The sequence below is a fragment of the Sus scrofa genome, chromosome 8, assembly GCF_000003025.6.
Source record: "Sus scrofa isolate TJ Tabasco breed Duroc chromosome 8, Sscrofa11.1, whole genome shotgun sequence".
NCBI lineage: Eukaryota > Metazoa > Chordata > Mammalia > Artiodactyla > Suidae > Sus > Sus scrofa.
Window position 1 is genome coordinate 59415423 of NC_010450.4, and position 15834 is coordinate 59431256.

At 35.6% G+C, this 15834-nt stretch overlaps 1 long non-coding RNA gene across 1 annotated transcript in view; it reads left to right on the forward strand.

The window, feature by feature from the left end:
- LOC102158358 overlaps positions 1–15834 on the forward strand; it is a 166811-nt gene that overhangs the window by 144449 nt on the left and 6528 nt on the right. Inside the window, exons 4-5 of the long non-coding RNA XR_002346685.1 lie at positions 2054–2195; positions 3080–3250. This is a non-coding gene — a long non-coding RNA (uncharacterized LOC102158358). The remainder of the gene's footprint in view (positions 1–2053; positions 2196–3079; positions 3251–15834) is intronic.

A 15834-nucleotide genomic window follows, 5' to 3' on the forward strand; every position in this document is an offset into this window, starting at 1 on the left:
TCACTGAAAAACATATAGATTAAGGGAGTTCCCATCATGGCTCAGCGGTAAAGAACCCAACTAGTTCCATGAGGATGCGGGTATGATCCCTGACCTCACTCAGTGGTTAAGGTGCTGCTGTAATCTGTGGTGAAAGTTGCATGTGTGACTCAGATCTGGCGCTGCTGTGGCTATGGTGTAGATCAGCAGCTACAGCTTGGATTCAACCCCTAGCCTGGGAACTTCCATGTGCTTCAGGTACAGCCCTGAAAAAGAAAAAAAAAAAGAAAAGAAAGAAAAATGTAAAACACATAGATTCAAATTTAAATATAGATAGATATTTATCTTTTGAAGAAATTAGATTATTTAAATATAGATAGATTAAAATTAGAAATTTAAATATAGATATTTATCTTTTGAAGAAATTAGATTATTTGGGAGTTCCCATTATAACTTAGTGGATTAAGCACCCAATGTTGTTTTTGTGAAGATATGGGTTTGATCCCTGGCCTTGCTCAGTGGGTTAAGGATCTTGCAATTGCCTCAAGCTGCCTTGTAGGTCACAGATGCAGCTCAGATCCAGTGTTGCTGGGCTGTGGTGTAGGCCTGCAGCTGCAGCTCCAATTCTACCCCTGGCTCAGAAACTTCCATATGCTGCAAATACTGCCATAATATTTTTTAAAAATCCAATTTTTGTTTAAAAGATTAAATACAGGAGGGAAAAATATTTAAAATCTTAGAGTAAAAGACATTGAATGTGAACCTCTGGACTGCTCAGTTGGCAAGCTGAAATCTGCAATCAGTCACTCAAGTGAGTGTTGCTTTAGTTACCAAAAGAGAGAATTGAAGCCAAAGAAGTAGGTGAGGAACAATGTTAAAAGAACAGAGGGTTCTTAGACAACAGAAGCCAAAATGCTCTAGGCTTGTGTACTTTGTCTGGCAGAAAGCCAAACTAAGAAATTGTGTCAGCTGTAAGAAGAGGGTGAGAAAAACTTAAAGAAACAGACATTGAATTCATTCATTCATAAGTAGGTTTGAAAGTAATTAATTTTTTTTTTTTTTGGTCTTTTTGCCATTTCTTGGGCCACTCCCGTGGCATATGGAGGTTCCCAGGCTAGGGGTCGAATCAGAGCTGTAGCCACTGGCCTACGCCAGAGCCACAGCAATGTGGGATCAGAGCCACGTCTGCGACCTACACCACAGCTCATGGCAACGCCAGATTCTCAACCCACTGAGCAAGGCCAGGGATCGAACCCGCAACCTCATGGTTCCTAGTTGGATTCGTTAACCACTGAGGCACGTCGGGAACTCCAGTAATTAATCCTTTTAAAATACATATGACCTATCTGAAGAGTATGTTTATCACAGGATAGCGGTACAGCGTGTGTGTGTGTGTGTATTTATGTGTGTGAGTGACAGAGAAAAATAAGAGTATGTGCTCTCCATAATTAACTATATACTCCAACATCTTCCTGAAATAGCAGAATATTTTGAATACTTAAGGAGAAAAACTGTACTGAAAAGAACATTTTCTTGTCATCATTTTCAATTGGCATACTGATTTGCTTGGCATACGTGAAAATGATGACAAACTAGGAGTATATTAACACAAAATAATAAGTAGTATGCCATATAATGATCCCCAAGATATTAGGTTTACTCAAATTGTCCTGAAGCAATGTTTTCTACAGCATTTTAAAAATTGTTTCTGTACAAGTTGATAAAATTATGTTTAGTAGAATCACACCCACTCTTCTATCATCCCTTAAATGTGAACGTCTCATCCTCCACATCCTGATTTATACATCAGCTTGATTTCCCTACAGCAATTGTTGCAAAAAAAAAGAATCAATTGCTTATCCAACATCTATTTCCCTTTTTCCTTCCTTATAGATGCTGATTTAGTTGGGGTGGGAAACAATATGCCCCGTTCCAGGCAATTAATCAAATTGTTTTAAACCCACTATAGTAATTTCACACCTCTTTGAAACTGTAGGAGTAATCAAGTGAAAATTTTCTGGACAATGAGCATAAGGGATTTAGGATTATTATTATTATTATTATTTGTCTCTAGCATAAATAACAAAAAGAAAGGCAAGAATTTCCCCCCATCCTTTCCTTTTCGACTGTGTGAAACACTTTTGTCAGGATGCAATGCTTCGAGTGTCACCAAGAACATGGGAAAATAAAGGAGACCCTAGCCTCCTGCTGATATGGTGAGTTTCTGAACTAACCCTCTAAAATGCTTATCTCACATGTCACTGCTAAGTGAAGTCTACATTATCTTTTTTAAGTTTTATTATAGTTGATTTACAGCATTTTGTCACTTTCTGCTACACATCAAATTGACCCATATATATATATATATATATATATATATAGGACATATATATATATATGATCACATGTCCTATCACAAGTGATTGAATATAGTTCCCTGTGCTATACAGCAAGATCTCATCATTGATCCATTCTAAATGTAATAGTTTTCATCTACTAAAAGTCTACATTATTTAAGTCACTTTCTGAGTAGTCTGCTACAAGAAACTGAAAGCATGTAGCTATTATATCAATATTCTTTAAAAACTACCTTAATGGAAAAGAGAAAACTTTTTTGCCAACAAATTAAAATTTTTGTAGGTACGTTATTTGAAAATTGTAAATGATTCACTGAGCATATCATTATCATGTGGACTGAATACAGCACATTTCACTGTATCGCCCTATGATGTTATATTTTTCTCCCATGGATATAAGTTTTATTCTGCCATGTTGTTAACATCATGATATCAGACAGTAGATGGCTGTATAGAACTGCCCAGATAGTCCCTTACAGACTACAACATTCATTCCCTCAGCCACTGGCAGAGCTGTAGGCCAACAGCTCAGAGCTAAGAATTTCATTGGCCAAAAGGGTGCTTCCTCCAAGGATATGTCCTATCTTGAGGGCAGCCTGCATCTGATTGTTGTATCCAGTACATCACTGAAGAATGATTCCAACTTTAGTACTTAGTGTTGGATTGGCTGAATTCTCTGTTGTCTTTGTACGATAGTTCAAATTCTGTCTTATTTCATTCTTGCCTGCCTCACCCTCTCACAGGTGTTGTTTCTAAGAGCACACTGGGATAATTCACCTATTAGAGGATTCTGATTTCTGGAAATCTGACCTACAATATCTGGTGCCAGGATTCACCCTAGAAAGCAGATTCTAAAATGGCTTTTGGAAGCTGAATTTCTACTCAGTCACTTAGCAATGAAGACCATCCCACTGGTAAGAGGAGTACTGATCACCCTTGGCAGTCTTGGTGAAACTGTTGAAGTTCTCACTGGAGATAAACTGGGATTGGGCAACCACTATAAAGTAATGTACAGGCAGATAGAAAACTTCAGGTTTTTTTGAACTTTGGGGAAAAGAAGTACTTATGAGGATTATGGAAATTGATTACTTTGGAGATACATATATATATATATATACACACACACACGCGCGCACGCGTGCACACACACACATGTGATATGATTACTTTGGAGATATATGTATCTCTCTCTCTATATATATATATATAGGAGGACAAAAAAAGGTGATCACCTCACAAACTTAAGGTAAAATGTGAGGGCAATATTATCCCCTTTGGAAGCTTACTAAAGGGGCTAATATCTCCTGCAACCAGACAATAGAAAATTTGAGATTGTGCCTAAAATTTTATTCTAAGGGTAGTGTTGTTAATAGGTTAAAATCAGGGTCCTGATCGGAATTAGTGAGGCCCTGATATTTGAGATAGGAACATTAGGATTATTATACTCAAGATTTTTAAGAACCCAGTTCACTCTGAGCCCTCTGGGCTTGGCCCACCTCTCTCCGTTAAGCTAGCATCCCCTGCCTCCATGAAGATGATTCAGAGGTCCCTGCCTTAACTGACAATATGCCCCTCCCCCTAAGACTTTACCCTCATCTGTCACCTCAGCCACTTGACTAATAACTAGAATTCAGAGGCAATATAATTTGGTTACAAAAATGTCAAATCTGCTAAGAGAGAAGCAGTTACAACCCAAAAGGGCTGTAGTACCTATACTACCTGAATAAATAGAATAGGCTTGAGAATAGATCCTAAGGGTGCAGGATCAAGGAAGGTGATATATAAAGTTGGATAGATGATAATTTATCAGTATGGGAGCATCCCCCCACTATATGGGATTTAATGCCCCGATTAGGCCCCAGAACCTTGTGCTAATACAAAGCTTGGATGACTTAGAGGCAGCAGTGATTAGTCACCTACCATATGTAAAGGAGAAATGCCAGAACTGCTGTGGTAGAGCGTAGACTAAGAGGTCATTGACTCACAGAAGTTGACATGCTAGAATGGATACATAAGATTACCTATTTACCATAGCAAGGAGGAATGCTCCAAAGATAACACAGCAGCTGTATTGATAGTCTCAACAGGGGCTGTCCTTTCTGGGCAAGGAATGAGAGTAGATGATGCTATTATAGAAATGAGTCCCCTAAAAATCAGAGGCCAAGTAGAAGCATAATAATTCTACATAATTATCAAATGAGTGGCCAAGTCAGATGGTATCCAGAATAGTCTGAGACACAAAGAATAATGGAAATGATTACCATAACATAACTACCCTAAGAACAAAATAGAAGGGCAACAAAGATGTTACTCAATCTATAGCAAATCAAGGTTGACTATCAGAACTTGGAACAGCTGATCCTCAAAAATTTAGAAAACCTGAGCCAATCAGGTTTAGAGTCCATTAACCATGAGACAAGATTCCCCAAGAACAAGGACCCTGCAAAATTACAGCAAACATGCAAGATAATTTTCTCACATTCCCTCCCCAGGGGGACCTGGGGCCATTTATTCAAGCAAAATGTGCATAGATAAAAAGGGATCAGAGAATACCCTGACTTTTCAATGACTGTTGGATACAGGGTTTCAGTAAAAATTAATTCTCTGTGGCCAGAATTGCCATGAAAAGATAGGTTGCTATTATACCATGGGGCCAAGAAAGAATATGTTTGACATGTTGGTGATCCATGGGAACCTCTATGGGTATTCCCTTGCCCAGATTTTATCATAAATTGCCATGTAACAGATATAGGATGAGAAAGGCATGCTGAGTGAAGGTGCAGAAATTTTAATAATGCACCTGAGACCTTCAGAGTTTCTAAACAAAGATAAGGAGACTCTAAGATGAGCAGTAGAGTAGAGAAAAGGTGAGTATAAGTTGCAGTCCTAGGACCAACTTCAGTAGGTGGTTTGTAGTTTGTCCCATTAACTTTCTCCTGTTCATTTCCCCAGGAATAGGGACTAATAAGAATTCCTGAGGATATGTTCAAAGAGGAGATCAATTGATTAAATGAAGCAAATGGATCTTTGTGGCATAAAGGCTGAATTATGATAGATGCTATGGTGTTCATTCCAGATAACCCTTAGGACTGAGACATTCATTTCCCCAAAACTGCTCTCAACGAAAGGGAGCTGCCTTACCTGAGGATCTCTTCTCTTCCCCAGGGCAGTCCTCATCTGTGTCCAATCAACACAGGGGTGCGACATCTTGATCACTTTGTCTAAAATAAGGATGTCTCAGATTCAGAGCATTGCAACCACACCCCTGCATCCCAGTCTCTTGTCCTTCACTTTATAATGAGAACTGATTCTGAGAACACTCTCTAAGAGACTACAGACATGCAAATTTCTATCTCAGAGTCCGTTTCCAAGGAAAAACTAAAGACAGAAGTTATTCGTTTTTACTTTCAAAATTCTCAGAATATTTTGAAAATACTGTCATACAGTTTTTTGGAGGAAAATCTAAATACAAAGTTGAAATGCACAAGTCCTTTCAATTTCATTCAAACCATATTTAAGGAAGTCCAAATAATATTTTCTTGGACATAAATATAGCCAACATTTCTAATAGTTACTAGAGAACAAGAATTTGAGTATACATTATGGTAAAAATTAGATGCCAGACACCTTTAGTAATATTTAGGGATCGACTCTTCTGTGAAAGAAAGTATGATATATTCCAGAGTCAAGAATACCTGCCCAGAATGTATTGTCCTATAAATATGAGGTAGAAAATGGAGAGGAGTGAGATGTTGCTAGAGCCACTAAACTAAGAACAAAGAAAGGATATAATCATAGCTTGGACTAATTTTAGCAGAAAGAGGGAATTATGAGACCTGAATTTTATTCTGTTTGCCTCTGCCAAAGAGTAGAAGATTTAGCCTAGTAAAAGTAGGATAAATGTATAATCTGAACAGAAGCTAAAGATGATTGAGGAGATAGTGAAAGAAACTTACAAGTTCCTCAGTGAATTCAGTCTTGAGCCACAGAAACAATCCTACCATGTCTCTGTGGAGAGTTGTAGTGAGACTGTAAAGGCATTGGTAGTAATTTTTGAGCAATCGTGACTAGCTGGAAAGTGTGAAAGAAAAGATATGAAAGGATGATATTTCAGTCTTTGAAAGGGCAAAAATAATAGAAAAATTTATGGACCTGTGAACTTGGAACTAGATCAAAACTTCAAATGGATTATTTAAAGAAGATCCTGTACATATTTGGAAAGGGAGGTAGTAATGACAAAATATCAGAATGCTAGACTAACATCAATTCCTTTATTGACTCAGACATTAGAATGACAGTTTAAGTGGACCCTATACACAGAGTATTTCAGAAATTCAGCAAAATGTTAAAGTCTCGTGGTAATGATACACACAAGATAAAAATCCATGAGCTAGATGATGGTGAAGTTTGATATTTCATATAAAAAGAACACACTCAGGTTAAATGTGGAGAAAGTCCAAGCACCATGACTCAAGCTTCAACCACTGCAAAAAAATGGGACCTGCTTTTTATGTATTTAGCACAATGATATACATGATTAACATACCACTTTTAATCATAATAACAAATTGAGAAAAAAATTCGAAATCCAAAAGAATTCTATACATTATCAGGATTATATTAACCCAACAAATGAGATAATAAATAACATGTATATGATATAAGATGTAATAAGATACATATATATATATCATATATCTCATATATATAGCAACATTCCATGATAAAAACTCTGGCTTACTTCTACTAGTCCTGTGAAAGAGACTAGGTTTCAGTTGACAAATAGAAATATTAACTGAATCACTAGAAAGAATCATTCCAAAAAGAAAATGCACAGATCTGCCACATTAATAGTAGGATTTTTATGCAAATCAACACAAAGATAGTCACAACTATGGGCTTGTCAAAGTGAATCTTGAATTCTGTGTATGTCTCTAACTCATTAGTTAAGGAAAAAAATAATGTTAGAGCACCAAAATTACACATTTATTGTATACCAAGGATTACGTTAGTCACCAGAGCAACCAATGTTATTTCATTTAATTTTTCTAATTAATTGAGGCATTTCTTCTTATTTTCTCACTACCATGGATAGACATCCAAAGTATGTTGAATAAAAGCCATGCGAGTGGACATTTTTGTTTTGCTCCTGATCTTAGAGGAAATGCTTTCAATTTTTCATCATTGAGTATGATGTTGGCTGTGGGTTTGCCATGTATGACTATAATTATTTTGAGGTAGGTTCGCTATATGGCCACTTCCTGGTGAGTTTTTGATCATAAATTGGTATTGGATTTTGTAAAAATATTTTTCTGCATCTATTGAAATGGTCACATAGTTTTTACTCTTCAGTTTGTTAATAAGGCGTATCACACTGATTGATTTGTGTGTATTGAAAATTCTTTTTATCCCATTTGATCATGGTGTATGATCCTTTTAATATATTGTTCAATTTAGTTTGCTAACATTTTGTTGAGGATTTTTGAGTCTATGTTCATCAATGATACTGGCCCATAATTTTATTTTTCATTATTTCTTTGTCTGGTTTTGGCATCAGGGTAATGGTGACTTCAGAGAATAAGCTTGGGAGTGTTCCTTCTTCTGCAATTATTTGAAAGAATTTCAGAAGGATCAGGAATAACACTTCTCTAAATGTACGATAGAATTCATGTGTGAAGCCATCTGGTCCTAGACTTTTATATGTTGGAAGTCTTTTAATCACAGTTTCAATTTCAGTACTTGTGATTGGTTTGTTCATATTTTCTATTTCTTTTTTGTTCGATATTGGGAAATTGTAACTATCTAAGAATTTTTCCATTCTTCAAGGTTGTCCATTTTATTGGCATACAGTAATAGTATTACATTGCTTGGAGTAGTCTCTAATGATGCTTTGTATTTCTGTGGTTGTAACTTCTCATTTTTCATTTTTAATATTAGGCCCTCTCCCTTTTTTTCTTAACAATGAGTCAGGCAAAAGTTTGTCAATTTTATTTTGTCAATGAACCAACTTTAAATTTCATTGATCTTTTCTATTGTTTTCTTCATCTCTATCTCATTTTTTGCCTTCTCTGAATCTTTATGATTTCTTAATTTCTACTAACTGGGCTTTCTTTGTTCTTCTTTCTCTAATTGATTTGGGCGTTATGTTAAGTTGTTTGAGATTTTTCTTTTTTCATGAGGTCAGGTTGTATTGCTATAAACTTCCTTCTTAGAACTACTTTTTCTGTGTCCCAGATGGTTTGGATCAGTGTGTTTTCACTTTCACTTGACTCTGAGTATTTTATTTTTATTTCCTCTTTTATTTCTTCAGTGATAATTTTTTGTTAATAGCATGTCATTTTGTCTCCACTGTTTAAATTTTTTACATTTTTTTCTTGTATTTCATATCTAGTTTCATAGTGTTGTTGTCAGAAAAAAAATATTTGCTGTGGTTTCAATTTTCTAAGCCTTAATTTGTGGTCTAGCATGTGATCTATTCTGTAGAATGTTCCATGTGCACTTGAGAAGAATGTGTATTCTACTGCTTTTGGATGTAATGTTCTATAAATATCCACTAAGTCTATTTGGTCTACTGTGTCATTTAAGGCTTATATTTCCCTATTAATTTTCTGTCTACATAATCTGTTCATTGATTTAATCAGGGTATTAAAAGTTCCCCATTTAAATTCTGTTACTGTGGATTTCTCCTTTTATGGCTGTTACCATTTGCTTTGAGATACTCCTATGTTGGGTGCATATGTATTTATAATTGTTATAGCTTCTCAGATTGTTCCTTTGATCATTGTGTAATGTCATACTTGTCTCTTTTAACTGTCTTTATTTTAAAGTGAATTTTGTCTGATATGGGTATTCCTACTCCTGAAATTTCTTTGGATCTCTTCTTTCATGGAAGAGATCTCTTCTTTCTTTTCCCATCCCTTCAGTTTCAGTTATATGTGTCCCTAAGTCTGAATTGGGCCTCTAGTAGGTAGCATATATACATGTATCTTTTCAGCCAGTCTATGACATTCAGTTGGAGCATTTAATTCATTTACATTTAAAGTAATTATTGATATGTTCTTATTACTACTTGAAAGTTGTTTTAGATTTTTTTTTAAGGCCTGTTTTTCTTCCCTCCTTCTTGTGTTCTCTCCTCTTGTGGTTTGATGACTGTCTCAATGTTGTGTTTGAATTGCTTTTTATTTGTGTGTGTGTGAATCTATTGTATTTTTTTGTTTTTTGTTTGCATTTGCAATGAGATTTTGATATTTATATGTACAAGATTGTTTTAAAGTTGCTGGTTTCTTCATTTCACATGCCTTTCCAATATCCTGCCTTTGTACTCTCCTCTTCTTACATTTGCTGGTTTAGATATCCTATTTGTCTGTGGATGATGTCCTACCTTTACTATGTTTTCCCTTACTAGTGAACTTTCCCATTCATAATTTTCTTGTTTCTATTTGTGACCTTTTTTTTCCAACTAGAGATATTCCTTTAGCATTTGTTATAGAACTGGTTTAGTGGTGCTGAATTACCATAACTTTTGCTTGTCTACAAAGCTTTGATTTCTCCATTGAATCTGAATGGGAGACTCGCTGGATAGTGTATTCTTTGTTATAAGTTTTCCCTTTCATAACTTTGAATATATCATGTCATTCCCTTCTGGCCTGCAGAGTTTCTGCTGAAAAATCAGCTGATAACCTTATGGAGATTCCCTTACATATTATTTATTTCTTTCCTTTAATATTTTCTCTTTATCTTTACTTTTGGTCATTTGATTAATATGTGTCTCTGTGTGTTCCTCCTTGGGTTTATCCTATATGGGACTCTGTGCTTCCTGGACTTAGTGTTTCTTTCCCATGTAAGGGAAATTTTTGTCTATTATCTCTTCAAATATTTTCTCCAGCTCTTTCTTTCTCTCCTCACTTTTGGGGATTCCTATAGTGCAAATGTTGGAGCATTTAATGTTGTCCCAGATATCTCATAGACTGTCTTTATTTCTTCTCATTCTTTTTTCTTTATGCTATTTTACATGACATCCACAAATCTGTCTTCAAGCTTACTAATTTTTCTGCCTCATTTATTCTGCTATTGATCCTTCTATTTCATATTTAATTTCAGTTATTGTATTATTTATCTCTGTTCTTTAATTCTTCTAGCTCTGTGTTAAACATTTCTTATAATTTCTCATATTTTGCCTCCATATTTTTTCTGATATCTTGGATCATCCTTACTATCATCACTATGAATTCTTTTTCATGCAGTGTGTTTATCTCCACTTCACTTATTCTTCTGTGTTTTTTTTTTTTCCTTGTTCTTTCATCTGGAACATATTTCTTTGCTGTATCATTTTATCTAACTTCCTCTGTTTGTGGTCTCCTTTCCACAGGCTTCAGGTTGATAGCCCCTCTTGTTTCTGGTTTCTGCCCCCTGGTGAGTGAATTTGATCCAGGGTCTTGTTCAGGCTTCCTGGTGGGAGGGATTGGTTCCAGTCTACTTGTGGGTAGGGCTGGGTCCTATCCCTCTCGTGGGCAGTGCCATGTGGAGACTGTGTTTAGTAGAAGCTGTGTACTCAGTACAACTTCACACAGCCTGTCTGAGATGGGTGGGGCTGTGTTCCAGCCCTATTGGTTGTTTGGCCTGAGGCTTCCCAGCACCAGAGCATGCAGACTGTTGGGTAGGGTCAGGTTTTGCTTCTAAAATGGAAGTCTCCAAGAGAGCTTGCACCAATTATTATTAACCAAGGCTTCCATCTCTGGTTTCCTTCCTCCACAGTTAGCCCCAGCTGACACCCGCCCCCCTGCCTTTTCAGGAGGCTCTCTAAGACCCAAAGGTAGCTCTGGTCTAGATTCTTATGGAGTCACTGCTTTGCCCTGGGAACCACTGCATATTAAACCTTGTGTGCCCACTCTAAGAATGGAGGCTCTTTTTCCCCCAGTCCTGTAGAATTCCTGCACTCCAGCCCCTCTGGCCTTCAAAGCCAAATGCTCTGGGTCTTCTCCTCCTGATACCAGATGCCCAGGCTGGGGAAACTGACACAGGGCTGAGAAATCTCACTCCTGTGGGAGGGCCTCTGTGATACAGTTATTTTCTAGTTTATCTGTAGCCTTTCTGGCAGGTATGGGATCAGGTTATATCATAAACGTTCCCTTCCTACTATCTCCTTGTGGCTTCCTTGTGTGGAGAATATCTTTTTTGGTACTTTCTAGTCTTTTATATCAATGACCGTCCATCCGTTAGTTGTGATTTTGGCATTTTCATGAGGAGGTGAGCTCAAGTCCTTCTACTCTGCTAACTTGTCTCCTTCTGTCTCTAAGTATTTTTTATTTCCTCTTTGATTTCTTCAGTGATCCATTGGTTGTTTAGTAACATAGTGTTTAGCCTCTGCATGTTTGGTTTTTTACAGTTTTTTTGTTTTGTTTGTTTGTTTGTTTTTAGGGCCATACCTGCAGCATGTGGCTATGTTTTCAGGTTAGGGGTTGAATAGGAGCTACAGCTGTCGGCTGATGTCACAGACACATTAATGTGGCATCTGAGCTGCATCTGTGACCTACACCACAGCTCATGGCAATGCCAGATCCCTGACCCACTGAGCAAGGCCAGGAGTTGGACTCATATCCTCATGGATACTAGTTGGTTCCTTTCCACTGTGCCACAACAGGAACTCCATGTTTTTCTTGTAATTGATTCCTAATCCCTTAATATTGTGGTTGGAAAAGATGTGTGATATGATTTCAGTTTTCTCAAATTTAACAAGGCTTGATTTGTCTCCTAAGATGTGATCTATCAGGGAGTGTGTTCCATGTTCACTTGTGAAGACTGCATTCTGGTGCTTTTGGATAGAATGTTTTATAAAAATTATTTTAGTTTTATACCAAACAAACCAAATCTCAAATTGATTAATAAATTTGGTCAAGTAAACAAAGTTGTAAGTGGAGGGAGTGAGATTTAACAAGTCTGTCAAACTCCAAATTTTTCTAACTTAGAGTTCCTGAAATAAAACTCTTATGCCCTTAATAAAGAAACTCAAACCACAGAAGGTATTGCTTCTATAACCTATTATAACCAACCTCTTAGCATTTCTTACTATCACTGTGACTATTGTTAGAGAGTAATAATTCTCCTAGTCTGAATTAGAGTATTTTTTTCCCCTACATAGTTCTCTTTTCTCTTCCACATAGCTACCCCCCCATTTTCCATCCTGCTTAAGGGTGTGCATAAATGCTAAAATATTATTTGTAGCAGATAAAACTCTAAGACAAATGCATTATGTCCTCAACTGTTTCCAATTCACTAAGATTCATCTCTAAAAGTTAATGAATATCCTCATTTTATCACATGATTTCTTAAGTAAGCTTATTCTATTTATTTTGATTATCAAACAAATTGATAAACTGCTATAGATTCCTTCACATTATGTAATTTCAAATATTTTCACCAAATGATGTCTTGGCATTCTTTTTGTAACATTGTGTGTTTACATACATATACAGAAGTTATTTTAAAGTTGTTTTTAAGTTGTGATTTCTTGGGTCTTAACAGGATCATTGTAGTACAAAATCCAAGTGAAAGTGACAATACTGAGAATTCTGCAAGTCTAAATGTCTAATCTCCAGGACAGACCTTTATGTTGATAAAGACAACTGAGAACCATTTAAGTGGCTAGCCAATAATAATAGAAATAAACAGGTTGTTTTAGTGTCTACTGGCTGTAAAAAGCATATAATATCTATAACAGAAGACATTCATTTTATTCACATGAGTTTTCTTGACTCAAAAGACCACAGGCTCAAAGAAGTTTACTGAATTTACATTTGTCCTCAGTCTACAACACTCCTACAATCCTTTGAGGTTATTCATTTAACTAGATATTTCTTCACTGAAGACCCTGAGGCATTTAAACAACAGCATTTGTTGCCTGGCTGCCTCAAGAGTAATACATTTCAAAATGCATTTTTAAATTCTGCTGCTTGGTAATAATACCTTAGAGAGTGTCCATGTATTTACACCATGTTTAGAGATGTTCTTTTACTTTGACATGGTAGAGAATCTAATTCACTATTTAACTGGTGCATATTAAGCTACTACTGAAATGTTCAACTGTTACATTAATAAGTGTGTCCAAAGTTTTGAGAGTATAGTTTACTGACTTGTAGCCACCAGTAGACTTAGAATATTTTATAGCTTCTAAGTTCTCACAGAGGCAGTGGCTTCATAAACCAGAAAATAACTCAGCTATCAAAGTCCTAATCCTCAGAGGATTCAATTTTGAATAGAAAGTTTGTGTTATTCACTGAAGAAAAGAATTGTTAAATTCTTAAGTATAACATGAAAATGGAATAATTTTCCAGACTTTAAGCATGTACTGTGTTTTCGTTGCTGTGGCCTATGATGTTTTATTTATTAATGATTTATATTTATGAACTAAAGTAAGATAACTCTAATCTGTTAAATATGAATTTAAGAATTTTTTTCTTCAGTTTGTGAAAAGATATAGCCAAAGAAGCATCTCATATTGGTTTATGTTAAAAAGAAGAGACAAAAAAATACTATGAAAATTTGTAATGATTCTCTGTTGAAAATAGATTGTGATTATTTTTCAATCCTTACATATTTCATGCATTCTTATGTAAATTGCTTTACTCAATATAAATAGTAATGCTGACTTATTACAAATTGTGTTTTACTTAAATTGCTCAGTTAACTATATCTGCTGTATTTAGAAGTGCTGTCATTGACACCACATAGGACCAATATGCAATGTTTGCTGTGGTTGCACTACTGCCATATGTTAGCAGCTGTTACTGCAGACTTGGAAACTAATGTAAACAAAAGTCTAGCTTTAGTTGTTTAAAATGTGAAAATTATTACAATGTATTAATGATGAGAGTATAAATCTAGAATTATGTATAAATTTTTTCACATATATAAATACATACATACACGCACATACATACATATAGTTGCCACTTACTGTTGATTAATGATACCAAAAAAAACCCAGATAATTGATGTTATTATTCATCAATGCTTAATCTGAGCACTTACTTCTAAGAGAACCTCTATGAGGTAGATATTTTTATTATCCATTTTATAGATTAAAAGTCTGAAGTTAAGAGTTTAAGGAATTTTTTCATAATCAGGTAGCAGGTAAATGAGAGTCAGATGGAAAACAAGGTTATTGAATTTAGCACTCCTGTCCCACAATACCCACTCATTTTATTGTAACAGAGCATTTCTCATTTAAGTATTCATGTATTTAATCAAATATTTTTGAAGAATATTAAAAAATATGTGTGTATAATGTGTAAAATAGCTATAGCAAGAAAAAAAACCTTATGAAAAATGATTTAAACTCTGTGAAAAATGGGATAATTTAGAATAAGTCTATAAATAAGATACTACAAAATCAAATCTTCTAAATAAAGCTGTGTCACAATTTCACCTAATACATTAATTCAGAAAAATAGTATTTATTTGGTACCTCATGAGATACTTTGGGAACAAACTGAGGATAAATCAGACACCAGCACTAACTTCAAAAATCTTATTATAATAGGAGGAAAATGGAATTCCTGTTGTGGATGAGTGGATTAAGGACCCAATGTTGTCTCTGTGAGGATGTTGGGTTTGATCACTGGCCTCGTTCAGTGGGTTAAGGATGTGGTACTGCTGCAAGCTGCAGTGTAGGTCATAGGTGTGGCTCAGATCCATTGTTGCTGTGGCATAGGCCCAGCTGCAGCTCTGATTAAACCCCTACACTGGGAACTTCCATATACTTTGGGTGTGGCTGTAAAAGAAAAAATAAAATAAAATATAAAAGATAATGTATTACACAAAGGATAAGAGCAGAATAAAATAATGAAATGCTAGAAGAAAAGTATAAATAAAACAAATTCTATGGGAATTCGAGCAGAATAGACATCTACTTGGGGGATGAAGAACAATTTCATTAGAGAAAGCAAAAAAGTACCACTTGAGCTAGATGTTATTATGAACCTATCAAATTGGAAGGGAAAGAATGGCCAAAAAGAAGGAGACAATATTTCAATTTAATAATATGTGTTAAGTGGCTAGGGGCTGGAAGGCTGAACTGTGAACTTTCCTCTTTTTTAGTGGGAAAGCCTATCAAGATATTTTTGCAGGAAACTAACACATTCAGAACTGTACATCAGGGCAGCAGTGCATAACAAGGACCAGTGTTGAGTATGCCTAAATCATACCTAGTAAGATTGCCACTGTTGTATTCCACATATTATATAGCCTAGACTTCTAATTTAATGGCAGATGTTATATTGTGTAGATGCTTACACACCTGTCTGGTAGACAACAAAAGTATTCTTTTATTATCATCTAGAGCAGAGATCAGGAAACTAGGGTTTATGGGCCAAATCTAGCCTGCTATGCTTATTCCTTTATGTATTTTCTATGGCCGGTTTTACTCTACAATTGTAGATTTAAGTCATTGCCACAAAGACCATGTGACTATACCAAAGTCTCAATCAAGAGTGGAAAAATG